Consider the following 19,577-nt stretch of genomic DNA (forward strand, 5'->3'; position numbering starts at 1 on the left):
CTTAGGACAGGGAATCCTTCACCATAGTTAGAGCAGCAAGAGGGTTGCTGTCTGATCGCGTGTTCAGAGACTGTGTTAAAGAAGCACTCCGGCTGGAGATTCCTTTCCTGTGGATGCAGAGGTGTACCCACTCCTGCAGAGAGCAGTGCAGCACGCCGTGGGATCACTGTGCGGTGTTGCAGAGCTCCAAGGATTTTCCTGACCAGGACTGGTCAGGGAGGTATTATATATATTAAGTGCACCACCGGGCCCCAACACAGGGAAGCGCTATCCCTCACACTCACACTGGTCTTTATTGCTATGGACACTCAAGAGACTGAGGGGAATGTGATGATGGACATGTGGGTGGGGGATGGTACACAGTTGTATTGATGCACTGTTATTGATATAGTGTTTTGAAGTAAGGTGTTGTCATTGTTCATTCAGTAAACCTGTTATCCATAATACTGTGTATGTGGTTTCTGAGTGGGTTCCTATGTTAGGGTCATTCTACACGTCCATAGAATCCTACATAGGTGGAGGCGCTGAACGAAGATCCGTTCCAGAGGATTCACCCCAGGCTCTCATTAGCGGAGGCTCAGACTGCCTGTGAGCCTGCAGGTATACGCACCACACCGGTAACAATACATGTTCTACTCACCCACACTACATATGAGATTGGGTGGGGTGGAATACCCGTTACATAAACATACATTTAAAAAAAGTTTGTTAGCACAGGTATATACAGCATATACACCTGTAATGCAAGTTGTGGGTTTTGTGGTGAGGTCTTTAACATACTGCGCTTAACATTCCAGTGTTTTATTCAGTCGCTTTATGATAGATTCAGTTGTTTAATGGGCAGCAATGACACAAAGGGAAATATTTATACATAGAGGATATTGTCACGGGAAACCAGCCCTTTTAACACCGGGATCACTATCACCTAATAGGGCACAATAATTGAATAAATGGAGTTTATTCTGGCAAGCCAGCAAACAGACAGAATACAAAATCACAGTGAAACACTCACCAACTGGGGCTCCGGGGGGGGAAGTCTCTAACCTCAACTAGGTGCAGGAGCCTGCTTCAGTCGGCTTAGGGCTGGGACCCGCTGCGCCCGGCGGCGCGGGCGGCTGCACGGGCTTTCCCCACCAGCAGGGGAATCCTCCCGAGCCGTTCCCGGTCCCCCCTGGCTGCACAGCTCACTACACGCTGTGACGCGTCAGCCGCTAGGGGATACAAGAGAATTGTAATCCCTAGCTTCGACGCGTCACATGGTGTGGCTGTGAGCCAATGAGGAGGGGAGGCTTCGGGAGGAGGGGAGGCTTCAGGGAGCGGGGAGGAGTGTGGAGTGCCTGCCTCTGTCTGTATGTGTGTGTTGCTTGTGATTACTTCAATCAGCAGCTCCAGCCCGAGCCCGTGGAGGGAGGGAGGGGGGGGGGAGAGTAGCGGGTCCCTCCGCTCAAGCAACGCCCCCCCTCCCGCTCAAGCCTCCCACTCCCGCCCACCTCCCGCTCCGGCTCCCGCTCCCTACAGACCGCATATCGCGGTCTGTGTATGTCAGCGCCCCGCCTGTCTGCAGTGCGGGAGCGTTGACGGAGGGAGCGGGGCCTTAGCCTTATCCTGTCCGCTTCTTGTCCCAGGCTTCTCCGGCACTTATCAGTGCTTGTGTATGCTCTTTAACACAAAGTTGTCTCATAAAATATTGAATAAAATGCTAAAATAAATTTTTTCCAAATATTTAAAATGAAGTTCTGTGATTAATTGAACTGATATAAGATTGGGGGTAAGTGAGATAAAAAGGGTGGTGGGAGCGGGTGATTAGCAGGCTTTTGTATAGCCTGCTGTCTGTCAGGGATAGTTGTGCTGATTAGCAGAATATGAAGGGCAGTCTTTCTTTAACAAAGTGCTGCCAGAAGCAATGAATGGCTTCCTCCCCCTCCCAATGGAGGCAGTATGCAAGTGACTTATCTCCCGGGTGCCCAAATTAGAAGATAAAGGGCCGAACACCGTGAGTAAGTAAAATAGGATTTATTAAGTGCAAAAAACAGCAAAAAAAGAATAACACTCACGATACAGCTTAGGCTAATAGAATCAAAAAACAAAAAATATAGGAGAGATGAGGAGGACTATCTAGTCGGCTCAAACCCAAGATGGCAGAAAATCACACCAATCACACCCAGCACTCCAAGGGAGCGCAAGAGAACATTCGAATACAAGAGTAGAGACACTAACACAGAAAATGGTCCCAGCACTTCAAACCACAAAACAAACATAGACTACTCTAGATCTAACGTGAAGAACGGGAGTAATAAGAATGTAAAATTCAGGCACGATGAAAAACAAGCCCCCTCTAGGGAATGGATACCAAGGGAACATGAACACCACAGAGAGACAAATGAAAGCAGAAATACATACCACGATAGAGACAACAAGCGATCAGACACACACAGAAGAGATGAGGAGAGAAAACAATACAGACAGGGACACCAATACGACGACCAATGGAAACACAAATCACACACCACTAAACACAGCGACTACAACGACTACAATCACAGGGCTAGATCGCCCTTAGAAAACCACAGAGCAAGATCTCCCATAGAACAGAGAGAAAATAGATACGAAAGGGAACGTAGCCCAAGGAGAGATCTAAGGTCACCACCCACACACTCAAGACATTCAGGGCCTTTTTTAGAGAACGCCCCAGGGAGGAAAGCCCCCCCCCCCTAACAACACAGAACAGATATCTACTTCTAGAAGGACAGAGAGAACAAGACTCCCCGAACACAAGGGCCAGAAAAAGACCACACGAGGAAAACGGGGAGGAAGAAACCAGCAGAAAAAGACCAGCAACACAATAGAAAATAGCAACATATTTAACCTAAGCAAAAAGAGTCTAAATGCCGATGAGTGTAGTCTCATTAAAAAAGGCCTCAACTTTGCACCAGCGGCTGCAGCAAGCGATTTCAATCTATACATAGACGCACATAAATTTATACGACAACTCACACTGAAAAAATTCTTCCTATCCAAAGATGCACAAAGTAGGGAAATCACAAACAACAGCACACCTTCGATAATAGAAGAAGACACTTTCAAACACACATCCCTAAAAGAAAAATCTAAATTTTATCCAAGCTGGGCTAAAAGCCATAACATAGAGACGTTCCACCAGAAAATACAGGAAGACTTCGACAAACTAAGGCCTGGGACCCGCTGCGCTCGTTGGCGCGGGCGGCAATGTAGCGAGTTCCCCACCAGCAGGGGAATCCTCGCGAGCCGGTCCCGGTCCCCCCTGGCGGCACAGCTGACTACACGCTGTGGCGCGTCAGCCGCTAGGAGACACCACAGAATGGTGTTTCCTAGCGTTGACGCGTCACGTGGTGTGGCTGTGAGCCAATGGGGAGGGGAGGCTGCGGGAGGAGGAGAGGCTTCGGGGAGCGGGGAGGAGTGTGGAGGGAAAGCAGCGTGAGTGCCTCTCTGTGTGTGTGTCTGAGTGCGTGCGTGCCTGCCTGTGTGTGTGTATGTGTGTGCCTGTCTGTGTGTGTGCCTGTCTCTGTCTGTGTGTGTGTGTGTGTGTATGAGTGCGTGCGTGCCTGTCTCTGTCTGTGTGTGTGTGTGTGTGTATGAGTGCGTGAGTGCCTGCCTGCGTGTGTGTGTGTGTGTGTGTGTGTGTGTGTGTGTGTGTGTGTGTGTGTGTGTGTGTGTGTGTGTGTGTGTGTGTGTATGAGTGCGTGAGTGTGTTTTTTTTACTTACCTGCAGCCCGTGGCAGCCCGTGGAGGGAGGGGGGGGAAGAGTAGCGGGTCCCTCCGCTCAAGCCACGCCCCCCCCTCCCTGTCAATCCTCCCACTCCCGCCCACCTCCCGCTCCGGCTCCTCACGTCATGGCCACGCCCTCTCACATCATGGCCGCGCCCCCCCCCGACCCGTTTGGCCACGCCCTCCCCGCTCCGAGAAAAGTATCCTGTAGACCGCAGATCGCGGTACAGCGAGTTGCACGCGCCGCCGGCAAGCAAGCCAGCCGTGCGGACGCGTGCAACGGGACCTTAGCCTAACTCAAGACAATAGAAGTAAAATAAAACACAACCTAACCCTTAAAGAGAAGACTGCGCTAAAACAACTAGAAGACGATAAGTCAATAACCATCAAACAAGCAGACAAAGGGGGGGGGAGTAGTCATCATGGATACCACTAACTACAGAAAAGAAGCAGACAGGATCCTCTCAGATGCTACAACATATGAGAGTCTAAAAACAAATCCCCACAAAAACTTCTGCACAGAGTACTTAAACCACATAGATAAGGGTAAAGAAATAGGGGTACACCAAAGAATCCCCTTTAGATAGGCGCACTGCAGACCTGAAAATATAGACGGTCAGGGGTAGGATGTGGTGTATAAAAATAAAAAACAACTTTAATAAATATTCATATAATGGTGTACATAAAACAGTATATAGTGCTGTGCTATACACTGAGTAGTAATAGACTACTATTGGTCTATATCAAACTCCGTCATGCGTCTCACTGTGCTCCCACTAATATTGTCTCCCTTGAGGTTTAAAAGAAACTGGGTAGATGCTTTTAGTATCTGAAGTATAGATAGGTATCTTAATCCTGTGGCATATTAGTAAGTATAGGCTCTACCGAGACTTACAAAGTATTCACGCAGCATATCCAGGCGATATGCACACTGCGCATGCGTCATGTGAGTTGAAAAGTTGGAGTCTGTTTTATCCACGTATTGCGCATGCGCCGGAACAGTGCGTGAGATTAACTGTTAGGATGGCCCGTTTTAGGTAAGTAACGGGTAAAGGGAGTACTGGGTATGATAGAGATGTTTAGTAGTGATTAAACATAGTGACACACAAAGCTCTGTGCCTATGGATCACTATAGATCGTGTTTTAATATGAACCCAGTGTATTACGGGATGCGTATTCGTAGGACATTAGTGCGTTCATGTGTCACACATTGTGATGTACTTGCTCTAGTAATATGTCCTCTGGTATGGTATGCGTCTCAGTTTGGGCGCAGGTACAAGGGTGCTGTACACCTTTAGTTGCTAGTGTAGTGAAAGTAGTAAGCGCAGTACTGGGCTGATAAATGATATTTAAAACGGGTAAAGTAATGCCCGTGTAACCGCAGGGCTGCTTACTTGTACACTGCTGCAAAAAGGAAATAGGGCATAACATACGGGACACAGATAGTCAGAGCAGCTGTGTCTATACAAGACAACATAGACGTATATGCACGGTTGTATCTGTAGTATTTATAACGAGCAAGCTGTCTTGATAGTAAGTAGCAAGTGCCGCCCTGTGGCAGCACTGACACCTCTGTAACAATTTGAATTTAGCTTTGACACAGATCAGCGCACTAGAGGAGCTAGTAGAGACAGCAGACGTAGTTATGCATGAGTCATGAAACAGCTAAAAGACCCGACATGCCGCAAGTTTCGTCACTTCCTGTGACTTCATCCGGGGTGTTATGCCCTATTTCCTTTTTGCAGCAGTGTACAAGTAAGCAGCCCTGCGGTTACACGGGCATTACTTTACCCGTTTTAAATATCATTTATCAGCCCAGTACTGCGCTTACTACTTTCACTACACTAGCAACTAAAGGTGTACAGCACCCTTGTACCTGCGCCCAAACTGAGACGCATACCATACCAGAGGACATATTACTAGAGCAAGTACATCACAATGTGTGACACATGAACGCACTAATGTCCTACGAATACGCATCCCGTAATACACTGGGTTCATATTAAAACACGATCTATAGTGATCCATAGGCACAGAGCTTTGTGTGTCACTATGTTTAATCACTACTAAACATCTCTATCATACCCAGTACTCCCTTTACCCGTTACTTACCTAAAACGGGCCATCCTAACAGTTAATCTCACGCACTGTTCCGGCGCATGCGCAATACGTGGAAAAAACAGACTCCAACTTTTCAACTCACATGACGCATGCGCAGTGTGCATATCGCCTGGATATGCTGCGTGAATACTTTGTAAGTCTCGGTAGAGCCTATACTTACTAATATGCCACAGGATTAAGATACCTATCTATACTTCAGATACTAAAAGCATCTACCCAGTTTCTTTTAAACCTCAAGGGAGACAATATTAGTGGGAGCACAGTGAGACGCATGACGGAGTTTGATATAGACCAATAGTAGTCTATTACTACTCAGTGTATAGCACAGCACTATATACTGTTTTATGTACACCATTATATGAATATTTATTAAAGTTGTTTTTTATTTTTATACACCACATCCTACCCCTGACCGTCTATATTTTCAGGTCTGCAGTGCGCCTATCTAAAGGGGATTCTTTGGTGTACCACTCTCGGTACACATTTCTTGTCTATCTAGCCCATCCCCAGGCAGCACGCCTCCACCTATTAGGGGTCTGAGCGAGGTCCTTTTCTATAGTTTTTTTTTTAAAGAAATAGGGGTCATAAATTCAAAAGAATAAGAATACCTGAATGTTAAATTCCCCGTGATGCCAATTTTTTACTTCCTTCCCAAAATACATAAAAGTCTGATAGCGCCACCAGGTAGACCGATCATCTCGGGTATAGGTTCCCTCACTTCAAGACTATCAGAATACATAGACATTTCCCTACAACCCTATGTCGTGGGGATGAAATCATATCTTAGAGACACAACACAAACCATCAATCTGATAGAACAAACAACATGGAGCCCAGATTTTATACTATGCACATGTGATGTGACATCCCTATACACATCCATCAATCACGAGGATGGCATTTCAGCCATAGATAGGACACTCAGCAATGACCCAAACATGCATATAGAACAAAAATCCTTCATTTTAGAAAGTATTAACTTCATTTTAAAACATAACCTTTTTAACTTTGATGGGAAGCATTTCCTACAAAAATGTGGCACTGCAATGGGTACAAAATTTGTACCCAGCTATGCCAATCTTTTTATGGACGTCTGGGAACAGGACAGAATTTGGTCCACACACGAATTCAGCGCAGATCTGGCGCTATGGCGAAGATATATTGACGATATCTTCTTCATCTGGAAAGGAAGCGAGGTAGATCTGAAACGATTTCTGGAATACATCAACAACAATGAGATAAATTTAAAATATACAGCATGTACCAACCAAATCTCAGTAGACTTTTTAGATCTCACTATCTATGTCGAGAATAACACTTTCAAAACCAAAACATTTTTTAAACAGGTAGATTGCAACAATTACCTACTGCGAACAAGCTGCCACCACAGAAAGTGGCTATCCAACATACCCCCAGGCCAATTCCGCCGAATCAGGCGGAATTGCAGCGACAGTAACATCTTTAGAGAACAAGCAGGTATCCTGAAAAATTGGTTTGTTAATAAAGGGTACAATAAAAACACATTAGAAGAATCCATTAAAAAGACAGGCCTCCTGCAAAGAACAGATATTCTTAAGACATCCCAAAAGCAACAAAGAGATGATTTTAACGCCCCATTTCTAACTCAGTATAGCCAGGATTCAGGCAAAATACAACAAATCCTAAATAAACACTGGCACCTTCTACTAGGGGATGACACTCTTAAAAATTACCTCCCAGAAAGACCCAGGGTCATTTTCAAAAGAGCAGACAATATAAAAACCAAGCTAGCACCCAGTCTCTTCAGAACAGACAACACCAAAAAGGAAAAGAATTGGCTATCAACAGCAAAAGGTTTTTTCAAGTGCAGCACCTGCAAAGCATGCAAACAGGGCTCCAACGACAAGATCGACTTTTCATCACAAGTAACAGGTGAACAATTCAAAACTGCACAGTTCATCAATTGCAAGAGCGATTACGTAGTCTATCTACTAAGCTGCCCCTGTGGACTACAGTATGTCGGCCGTACCAGCCGACCACTAAAGGTCCGTATACTAGAGCATATTGGGAACATCCGACGACAGTTAATGACCCACAGCGTGTCCAAACATTTTTCACTACAGCACCAGGGAGATCCCTCCGGCCTCACCTATAGAGCCATAGAACAGATCCCCCCCCTCTGGCTAACCAAACTAGCCAAAAAAGAGACTCTATGGATCTACAAATTAAAGACGCTAGCACCCCTAGGACTTAACATTGACATAGACATTGGGGCTTTTCTAGAATAAAGTATTTTTAGAAAAAAGTATATTCAAGGTTTATTTTATCATTATTCATCCAAGGTTTACTAATCATGTTTTTCTTCTTCTTCTTTTTCTTCTCCTTTGTACGAGTGCCGCCGCAACTTTGATGATCCATCAATACTTGTATTTATGTTCACATACTTCTTATTGTACCAACGAGCATATGTAGAATATCTGCCTCTGTTTAGCTCAACCAACTAAACACACAGCTATAGAGTGAATAGTATTGTGACCTTGGAATCAATCCCCCGATGCACCACATACAACCACACTTGCGATACAAATTTTTTTTAGAGTCTGACATAACTTTAATACAAAACTATACATCACAAAGATACCACTACCATTCACACAAATTTTCAAACCAACCAAAAGGGGGAACCAAAACCTATATCATCTGGGCAATCCAGCATATTTTTAATTCAGAATATTAATGAAGACACATGTGATGCGACACATTTGCCACACATGAATTCTACTAGCTATATCTATATTATAAATTTTTATTATAACTTCTTTACTATTGTTTTATCCACATAGCCTTTTTTGACATTCTAGCATCCATATAGTCCTTTTTGACTTTTTAACCATCCAACCACTTTGTAACTATCCAATCATCTTCTAACCAGCAATAGAGCTGTTATACCTAATGGTAGAGCCATGCATACACTCTGAATTGAAGGCCTTTTATGGGATTCATTCAAAGGTTGAAATACAATATATTTCTGCAACTGCACTCATTTTAAGAAAACTGTTTAAAGATGTGTGTATATTATCCTAATTACTGAATTGTCTACACCACATGCGAGATAATCAGGATCCGAGTAATCCACTCTGCAGAATTGATGCCATGTGTACATGATTAATTGCCTAACATATTATCACCATTGTATAAAGCACAACCGAATCATGCATCCACATTTTTTGCACTTTTAATTACTTATTACAGTCAATGTACGATAAGTCCAACACCCACTATTGTATAAAGGTTGTTTTTATCATGTAATTATACAAAGCACTAATTGATTGCAATCAAACAATCAATTAGGTTTCAAGCCTATAAGAAGGGAAGACACAGGGCATCCGGCAGGAACCTGACGAAGCATCACTGCGAAACGCGTAGTTCCCTGCCGGAGCCCATTGACTGAAGGACCCAGCCAGCCTGCTGACATCCGGTAAGCCCTCCTCTTCCGGTCCTGCCGTCGGACGCGACCACGGGAGGCACACTGGTCAGAGGAGTGTGAACGGACGATCGGGCTGATGCTGGGCTGTTGCCTAAGCTGTATCGTGAGTGTTATTCTTTTTTTGCTGTTTTTTGCACTTAATAAATCCTATTTTACTTACTCACCGTGTTCGGCCCTTTTTCTTCTAATTTGGGCACCCGGGAGATAAGTCACTTGCATACTGCCTCCATTGGGAGGGGGAGGAAGCCATTCATTGCTTCTGGCAGCACTTTGTTAAAGAAAGACTGCCCTTCATATTCTGCTAATCAGCACAACTATCCCTGACAGACAGCAGGCTATACAAAAGCCTGCTAATCACCCGCTCCCACCACCCTTTTTATCTCACTTACCCCCAATCTTATATCAGTTCAATTAATCACAGAACTTCATTTTAAATATTTGGAAAAATTTTATTTTAGCATTTTATTCAATATTTTATGAGACAACTTTTTATCACTGCATACTGTACTGTTTGGCTATCTAAACACTAATCACGTGTTCCTTATCTTCTCATTTCATCTTGTGAGCGAAATCCCGTGCGCTGACCAACCCTCCGTCTCCACTGCAACTCTAAGAAGATTCCGGGCTTTATCTTCTCTACAGGTCCACCTGCAGAAAACAACAAGGGCAAGTATATACTACCCTTTATTTGGTTACACATCACAAAACAGGCTGCATCACAAGCCTAAAAAAACAAGGGAGCGCCCCAGCCTCTTTTCTTTTTGTCACATTCTTTGACACAAAGCACTTTTGAATCTCCCCCCCAGCGTGTCTCCCATCAGCTCCACACTTGGTCTCCTCTGGCCGGGCGTCTCTGGTGCTTGTCCGTCTAGCGCAGTGCTATTCTCCACAGCGCACTTTTGAAAAGCCCGCCATCCGCGTCTCCGATCGACTCCAGAGATTGTCTGGTTCCCTGATTGGGCGTTCCCCTTACATAGACTTTGGTTGCCTGTGCTTTACATGGAGCACTGTCACACTGATGATAGCATGGGGAAAAGATGGAGCACAGCAAAAACAGAGGACTGGAGGCGGCTATAAAAATACAACTATTTAATGGGCAAATTAGCCAAAAAAACACACAAGACAGGGGTCCTCTGATGTGTTTCTCTCCGTGAAGGAGCTTTATCTTTTATCACCCAAATATTTATATTTATATATATATATATATATATATATATATATATATATATATATATCTTTATTAATTCACACAAGTTCACAATTACTTGATTGATTCATTTAACACTTGTTACTGTAAGTTGTGTGAAAGCTCCTCCGTCCAATATCATTTTTTGGTGTTATACTGGTGTAGCATTGGTGCCCCTAGACCACCAGAGACCCCCCCTCCTTTGTGTCAGCGTGGTCGCGGGTGCCGTCGGAGGCAGCGACGGACCCGCAGGCTGTTCACAAAGGTGGGGGCCAGTGCAGGGAGCGCTCGGCGTCCCTGGAACTCTGGCGGCACAACGCGAGGGTGGGGGCCAGTGCAGGGAGCGCTGAGAGTCTCGGCGGCGCACCCAGCTAGCGGGGGCCGCCATTGCAGATACTCGCGCATGCCCTAACAAGGGGAAGGAAGGGTGCAGGGAGCGAGTGAAGCTCCTGCACCGTGTAAGGTCCCTCACATCCCAGGTAGGCTCCAACTCCCCACTAGGTTAGTGGGTAATTGATAAGGGACGGCCCCAGTTAGGGACTCTGCCCTTAGTATGTGCTGTCTTGTCAGAGTCACGGCTGTCAGTGCTGTGAGGTCTGACAAGCAGGCATAGTGTTTGTGCAGCACGTTTGCTGTACGTACCAAGTAGGTTTCAGTGCGTTACTGCAAGTACTAGGTACTAGGTAGTTAGTCAGGACCGGGAAGAGCTAGGGGGACGGGATAGGCCAGTTAACCCCTTAGGTCCCAGGTAGGTCCTCACTCCCCAGTTTGTGGTGCTACAGGGACAGGCCCTAGGTTAGGGACCATGTCACGTAGTGCCAGTGATAGATAGGGACACAGCGGACGCTGCGCTTCCTGAAAGGAGACTTGGGCTCAAGTCTGCGCCCCAGAGACAAAGACTATCTTCCGGGTGGGATCGCCCCTGGCGGACCCCAAGCAAGGAACCACCGGATCAGACGGGCGACAGATCCTTTGTGAAGTGGTCGCAGGCCCGAGTGCAGGAGCACTCGGCAGGTACTCTATAAGTGCACCAACAAACCTTAACATTCTCCTAACACATAGTGGCAGCGCTGACCACGGGACAAAGGGGTTGGGCTGTGGGCACCATGTGGGGATGTTATAATATGGTGATGTTATAAGTATTATGTAAGAGTTGTCATTTATTCATTCAGTAAACCTGTTATCCATAACCTTGGTGTACGTGGTTTCTGGGTGGGTTCCTATGTTAGGGCCATTCTACATACCCATAGAATCCTACATAGGTGGAGGCGCTGAAACCGAGAACGTTCCAGAGGATTCACCCCAGGCTCTCACTGGCGAAGGCTCAGCTCTCCTGTGAGCCTGCAGGTATACGCACCACACCTGGTAACACCGTATGTTCTACGCACCCACACTATATATGCGATTGGGTGGGGGGGAATACCCGTTACACTGGATTGCTGTCATGCATTGATTATTGGATCCACAAAAGTTTTGGTAGCACCACTGGGACCCGTGTCCCACTTTTTTCTGTGTTTTTTTTTTTTCAAACTGATCCTCAGTGCTGTTTTTTTTTCATTAGGAGCACATGTCATGTTCACGGTCTTCCTGTGTAGCACTGTTTCCCCCACTCCAGAGGGAGATTACACAGCCTATGCTACATAGTGTGTGGTGCGATACCTGTTAGGGTCAGGAGAGCTGAGCTGATCTGCGGTATTGTGGAGATCAGGACAGGCTTAGGTTCTTCCTCCGGTTCTTCTCATGTGCTTAGCTCCTGCAGCAGTAGTGGGCTCCAGGATGTTCGGAGGTCAGCCACCACTATTGCACTCTTTCCCCCTCAGGCCCAAGGACCGATACTCAGACTGAGGAATATTAGAACAGGATCTTTATTGGCTGGCACTCACTGCAGTTCTTCCTCACAGCGGTGCATGGTCTCAGAGATTCCATTCCTCTGGATGGTGCTTTGCCCTGATAGTATAGGGCCTTCGGCTGAATCGGATGTTCCCCCAGCTCAGAGGCTGGGGGTGAGCACGCTCATCCTGCCATAGGAGAGACTCACAGCTCTCTGCATCTTCCACTCCTTAGAGCAGGAACAGAACTTCCTCTCTCTTCAAGAGCAGAAGCGGGACTAAACTAACTTGGTCACACCCTCCTACGAGGATCAAAAAGGGGCGGGCTCATGGTCTATACCTATCCCTAATAGGCTTACACAGGCCATAAGTCACCACCTTACTTCTATCACTCATAGGAGGAGCATGAGGGGGGTCAAGAGGCCATAGATTTAACCTGTTACAGCCTGCAACTAATAGGACTTACATAATGGGACATACCCTGTTACACTTGTGACACACATTTTCTTGTTCTTTGCACGGTGCGCGTCACGTTCATTCATATAAATGCATTACGAATTGTTTGCGTCTACCTGCATTTGCCTTTTACAGCAAGAAAAACTTGGCAGACAATTTGGATGGATTTCAGGCACAAAAAATCCTCGCCTGCTTGTAATATAATACCATATATCATTTACAAGACCTGAGTGTCACTTTGTTAACCCTTCCTACAGTGGTTGAAAAGAAAACACAATTGATCCACTGTACATAGTACAATAGTTTGTCATTCTCTCGGCTGCAAATAAGGTAAAACACTTGTATAAAACAAGCATGTGTTACATCAAAGACACTATGCAGGAGATCGCCAATCTAACTATTACCAAGAGAACATCTAACATTTAACCAAGAGAAACAAGCATAAGCACCTCCCCGCGTAGGACTGAGAGCTACCAGGGGAAGAAGTACAGAGTAACCATATTATTTCCCATCAGGTAATATCTGAATTGAAGTCTGATTTTGTATGAGAAGCATTCTCAACGGCTGTGAATAAAGCTCCTGTTAGCACTGTAAAAGTCCCTGGCACCCATCCTTATTCTTTCTGCCTATCCACACCCAGCCCAGCACCCTGACAGGTAGGAGAGACTGAGCCCAGCCTGCACAGACACAGCACCCTGACAGGTAGGAGAGACTGAGCCCAGACTGCACGGACCCAGCACCCTGACAGGTAGGAGAGACTGAGCCCAGCCTGCACGGACCCAGCACCCTGAGCAGGTATGAGAGACTGAGCCCAGCCTGCACAGACCCAGCACCCTGACAGGTATGAGAGACTGAGCCCACTTTGCACGGACACAGCACCCTGACAGGTATGAGAGACTGAGCCCAACCTGCATGGACCCAGCACCCTGAGCAGGTATGAGAGACTGAGCCCAGCTTGCACGGACCCAGCACCCTGACAGGTATGAGGGACTGAGCCCAGCCTGCACGGACACAGCACCCTGACAGGTCTGAGGGACTGAGCCCAGCCTGCACTGACCCAGCACCCTGACAGGTATGAGGGACTGAGCCCAGCCTGCACTGACCCAGCACCCTGACAGGTATGAGGGACTGAGCCCAGCCTGCATGGACCCAGCACCCTGACAGGTCTGAGAGACTGAGCCCAACCTGCATGGACCCAGCACCCTGACAGGTCTGAGAGACTGAGCCCAGCCTGCACGGACCCAGCACCCTGGCAGGTATGAGAGACTGAGCCCAGCCTGCACTGACCCAGCACCCTGACAGGTAGGAGAGACTGAGCTCAGCCTGCACGGACCCAGCACCCTGAGCAGGTATGAGAGACTGAGCTCAGCCTGCACGGACCCAGCACCCTGAGCAGGTATGAGAGACTGAGCTCAGCCTGCACCGACCCAGCACCCTGACACAGTATGAGACTGAGCCCAGCCTGCGCAGACCCAGCACCCTGACAGGTATGAGAGACTGAGCTCAGCCTGCACGGACCCAGCACCCTGACAGGTCTGAGAGACTGAGCCCAGCCTGCACGGACCCAGTCCCCTGACAGGTATGAGAGACTGAGCCCAGCCTGCACTGACCCAGCACCCTGACAGGTATGAGAGACTGAGCCCAGCCTGCACGGACCCAGCACCCTGACAGGTATGAGAGACTGAGCCCAGCCTGCACGGACCCAGCACCCTGACAGGTAGGAGGGACTGAGCAGGTATGAGGGACTGCACATTGCTATGTATATATATCCAACTCAATATAAACTCCTTTCACCCAGGTAAGGATGGTTATATTTTACACCCATTGTGCGGCTGCGCATGCAAAATAAAAGTTTATGTTTTCTGCTGTTAATGTGGGGGAAAAATATTTGCGATTATTCACCAACGTTTTTCGTGTTTCCCGCCACGGAAACTGTTTTGCTGCTGTACTGTGAAGATTATTTTTGCATAATGATAGTTGCCAAACCCTGTGATTTACACGGAGTCAGGCAAGGATGATAACAAAAACATCACCAACATACTGTGCTTGTCTAATTATACAACAATACTTCTCCCCTGTAGTAATTGTTGTGGTTGTGCATTGCGTGTGATTGTGGTCGGTGAGTGTTTACCGTAAGTTATGGTACGAGGGGAGGAAATGTGCTTTGATGCTTGATTCATATCCAAACCCCCAGGTATCAGGATTACACAGTGTGATTCATCAAAAGTTAGAACACAGCCACATGTTACTTTCCACATATCACAATAAACACCCACAACTGCTAAACTGGGGCCATAGTAGTGCAAAAAACAGCACCAGGTGTATTAGAGAAAAGGAATCCCATTAAAAGCAATGGGAGATTTTCCTGTGATAAATCTGGTTCAATATCTCGTGCAGACACAGTTTTGGAGCCGGGAGACTTTAAACGATGCACAATTGTGAAACAGAATAATTTCTTTTTGCTTATCATGCACCTGGTAAAAAAGACTAATATTGTACAGATACAATGGGGTCTGGGGTTAGAGCTGGCTGAGATTGAGTGTTTATTTATTGTGCAGATACCTACAGCATTATACGAGTTGTGTATGTGTAGCCATGCCTTTTTTTTGGCTGCTAATCTACCCTGCCTAGCATGTAAGTCCTGGTACAGTAAACAAAAAGAGAGAATATAATGCTCACTAAATTAATGATATAAGTGTAATATGGTTGTGCCTTACACGTCTAGGATGACGGTGGGTGCAACTGATGAGCAGAAATTAACATGAATTAACAACAGCTGAGGAGTGAAGGCATGTTTGTTGCCAACGCTTAACAACTAGAAGCTCATTTAGGAGTGCACTCCTTGGCAATTAAAACTTAACATTTAATTAATAGATAAATTAAAATAGGTTCTTAACATATAGTGAATATAATTAACTACATATAATGTACTGAGGCGGGAGGGAGTGGAGAGATGATAGATGGCCACGGTGTATAGTAAAGTGTGCTATGCCTAAAATAAACCAGCAAAAGCAATTGACACCAAATTGGCCTTGATTGAGGAGTAAGTTACCCTGCTGTGAGAACTCAAAGGCGCTTTCCCTGTATAAGTGTATTGTGCGTCATGTGGCATAGCATACCGATCAAACCAACCTGTATTGATGTAAGTAGCCCAAAACAGTGTACAGCTAATAAATATAATATTTAAGCTAATGGATTGTTTTTATCACTGTATGTGCAACTCAATAACAGGTTGGTGGTACGTGGATTGATTCTGCGCCCAATGACATTTAACAAACACTAAACACAGATAGTAAATCAGGAAGGCTACTAATTATAAAAAACAGGAAATAGCTGATACTAAACACTCTGCTAAATTGATTAAAGCAGTAAACAAAATAATACTGTGGTCTATGGACATGCCGTCCAAATATAATCAATACTGTGAGTGTATGCCCCCTGCAAGATAACTGCACACAGAGCACAATTGACGATTCACAAATCAATTCACAAGTGACTAGGTGGATCTGTATAACAGATGCTGACAGGCTAGCTGTGCTGATGATAAATGTCAGTAAAAGCGCAACAATGTGGAACTAAATATCTGATAACCACAGAAAAAACTGACACAATGACTCACAGTACAGAGACAGGCTAGAACTCAAACCACCGAGCTTAAACCTGGATGCGATCGCGTTTAAAATTGAGACAGCAGCAGAGAACACAGACACAATGTAATGATACTACCAGTCTCTCTCAGCGTGAGGGAACTGAGAGAGACTGGTAGTATCGTTACATTGTGGGGCTTATGCAGAGAGGTACGGTAGGGTATAAATAGGCAGGTTTGCGCCAAAATGTTGTGTTTTGTGAGAGATAGTGGCGAGAATTTGGCGGGGCTATTGAAATTCGGCAGACGTGTGGCGAGAATCGTGATCTCGCCACTACGTAATAACGCAAGATTCCAGTAGCTCCAATGCGCATGAACGCGCCAATCGGAGCTACTATATGCCGAGTTTTGGTGAAATTTTGCCCGCCAACAAAAGTTGGCTGTATTGTGGGCTATTACCGCGCGGCTCAGAATGGCGAGTTTCACGCCAAGTGAAACTCGCCTAATTAGCTATTTCCCACACTCCGCACTACCGGAGTTCCCTGCATACCATCACAATATAATCAAATCCTGTGGCAAATTTTATCCGTACCTCTCTGCATAAGCCCCTGTGTCTGTGGGGCTTATGAAGAGAGGAACGTTAAAAAAATTGTAAAACGGCTATAAAATAGCCACAGAATTGCCGTTAGTTAAGGTCTTATGCAGAGAACGTCGTTACCTCTTGTTACACATTTCGGCGAGTTCAGATTTGCCTTAAACTCGCCATACCGTAGCGCGAGCTAGATAGCCAACATTGTATGTGTGTGTGTGTCACTTTGTAGCTGTGAGTGTGTGTGTGTCAGTAGGGAACCTGTGTGTGTGCGTGTGTGTGTGTGTGTTTATTAGATAATATTTTACAAATAAAACAAAAGGCATGTTGTGAGAATACATTATTTATTAACATTGTGCAACTTTGATAACAATATTGAGTTACGCACACACACACGCGCACACGCATACACATACACACAGACACACACACACACACAGAAAGGCACACACACACACATGCATACACACAGACACACAGAAACACACATAAAGGCCCACACACACATGCATACACATACACACACACATGCACACACATAGACATACACCCACACACACACACATGCATACACATACACACACACATGAACACACATAGACATACACCCACACACACACACACACACACATGCATACACATACACATGCACACACATAGACATACACACACACACACACACACACACACACACACACACACACACACACACACACACACACACACATGCATACACATACACAGACAGTGACACACACACACACACACATGCATACACATACACATGCACACACATAGACATACACCCACACACAGACACATGCATACACATACACACACATGCACACACATAGACATACACCCCCCCACACACACACACACACACATGCATACACATACACATGCACACACATAGACATACACCCACACACACACACACACACATGCATGCACATACACATGCACACACATAGACATACACCCCCACACACACACACACATGCATACACATACACACACACATGCACACACACATACACACACACATACACACACACATACACACACAGAGGATACATGGATCGGGGCAGAATAGGGAACAGAGCTTAAGGGGGCGGACCGTGGACGGCCGCGTCATTGGCCGGGGGCGGCCCAGTGACGTATTGGAACTGGTTCGCCCTAATTGGGCGAACGGCTCACGTGACCGGCCAGTGTCTATTGTGAAGGCGGCGAAAAACTGCTACCTGCCATCTTTTCCTGGATACCTGAAACTCGCAATACTATTGCACATATTGGCGCGTTCGCGCTATTCGGACGTTCTGGAATAGCACGATATATTAGTATGGCGAGTTCCAGGTTCTCGCCACGTGTTTGGCGACTTTTACACTTTACAAAACTGTCCTGGCGGATTTTAAAAATCGCGCCATTTTCTCGTGACTCAAAGCATTTCTGGCGAGTTTTCTGGCCAGAAGATGGCGCAATTCCCTTTCCGATGCTCTCTGCATAAGCCCCTGTGTTCTCTGCTGCTGTCTCAATTTTAAACGCGACCGCATCCAGGTTTAGCAGCCTCTATTCACTCGGTGGTTTGAGTTCTAGCCTCTCTGTACTGTGAGTCATTGTGTCAGTTTTTTCTGTGGTTATCAGATATTTAGTTCCACATTGTTGCGCTTTTACTGACATTTATCATCAGCACAGCTAGCCTGTCAGCATCTGTTATACAGATCCACCTAGTCACTTGTGAATTGATTTGTGAATCGTCAATTGTGCTCTGTGTGCAGTTAGTTGTTAAGCGTTGGCAACAAACAAGCCTTCACTCCTCAGCTGTTGTTAATTCAAGTCCTGGTACAGTGCAGCAGTGTTAGGCCCAATCCAGGGTTTTCCCCAGCAGTGAGCAGCTCCCTTGAGTGACAAGGGGGGAGGCGGCCACAGGCCTGTGTTCTGCCCAATCCTGGGCTCAGACCTTGGACCCTACCCCTCGGTACTTAAGGGGCTGCACTTAGGGTTGCCAGGTGTCTTATCCCAAAATACTGGACACAATAGTGAAAGTTACGAAGTGCTTGAGAAAAGTCGGTGGGGTCTTTGGAGAGTGCGCCCTCCCCAGAATTTTTTTTAACAAAATAGAATATGAAATGGTGCAAATTGGTGCATACTTGGAGTGAAATGTAGAAAAAAAATTGCATATATAAATAATATCCCTGCAGTCATACAGCCAATAGCGAGAAATACTGATCTAAAAACGCACTATAAATAAAATTGAAACAACTATTTCCAATGTTATTTTTAATGTTTTAACTTTAATATTAATGTAAACTTTACACTAACAGTAGCAGCAACTGTCTAACTTCTACAGTGCCAATTGCATGCTACATCTTTACAGTAGGTGCCGGTATTTTTTCTGGGAATTCCAAGATGACTACTGGGGTCATATAACAGAAAGCTGCAACATCATGCCCCCGATGACATTGCAGCTTCCAACTGGCCTGCAAGAATGAAAATGACATGGAAGCCATTTTGATTTCCAATATGGGAGCAAAAACACTGGCAACTAAAAATCATTCTCAAGAACCAGGGGACCGCCGAGACTAAAACCTAAAAAGGGA

This window comes from Ascaphus truei, chromosome 6 (genome assembly GCF_040206685.1).
Source record: "Ascaphus truei isolate aAscTru1 chromosome 6, aAscTru1.hap1, whole genome shotgun sequence".
NCBI lineage: Eukaryota > Metazoa > Chordata > Amphibia > Anura > Ascaphidae > Ascaphus > Ascaphus truei.